At 46.3% G+C, this 600-nt stretch overlaps 1 protein-coding gene across 3 annotated transcripts in view; it reads right to left on the bottom strand.

Moving 5' to 3' along the window:
* PARVB (parvin, beta) overlaps positions 1–600 on the bottom strand; it is a 113,156-nt gene that overhangs the window by 52,557 nt on the left and 59,999 nt on the right. The window lies entirely within an intron of this gene.

Genomic DNA, 600 nt, shown 5'->3' with positions numbered 1-600 from the left:
CTTGAGGGCCTGTTGGGGGCCAGAGTGAGGTACTCGGCCCGTGACAAAGGTCATGAGGAAGGAGGCTCGACATACACAAAGGCGGGATCGAGCCTCAGGAGTCCCCCTGGAAATCCTCGAGCGTCTACCCCCATAACCAGAGCTTCCCTACTTTACTTCTTTGTGCTCTTACCTACACCTCTGACTTTACGCGGGGCTGTCCCCCACCACCTCTTTCGGAGAAGGAGTTAACCTAGAGCTCCAGTCAATAAAAACTCTTGGGTGTGACAAGAGTGTTTTAACCTACAAACTCCTCTGAAGGTTCTCTAGCCTGCCTGACAGGCTTGTCCGGCCACATGTGATCGCTCACAGCCTCCCAACCGTGAGAGGCACGAGATGCTTTAAACCCTCTAAAAACAGGTTCTTTAGAGAAGTTAGAAAACTATAAGTATAGTGAGTGGGCTAATTAGAAATTGTGTTGATGAAGGGTTTTTCATTTGTTGAGCCAATGTTTGTTGCTAAGTCTCCATATCCCCTGCCCTTACACACATTAATGAATATATAGAAGAAATAAGTATTAACCTTTGATATTAATCACGTTAGACCTTAGGCTAAGTAATT

The sequence above is a fragment of the Bison bison genome, unplaced genomic scaffold (genome assembly GCF_000754665.1).
Source record: "Bison bison bison isolate TAMUID 2011002044 unplaced genomic scaffold, Bison_UMD1.0 scf7180017864079, whole genome shotgun sequence".
In the NCBI taxonomy this organism is placed as follows: domain Eukaryota; kingdom Metazoa; phylum Chordata; class Mammalia; order Artiodactyla; family Bovidae; genus Bison; species Bison bison.
Note: the sequence above shows the minus strand (reverse complement) of the source record. Positions and strands in the feature narration are given on the sequence as shown.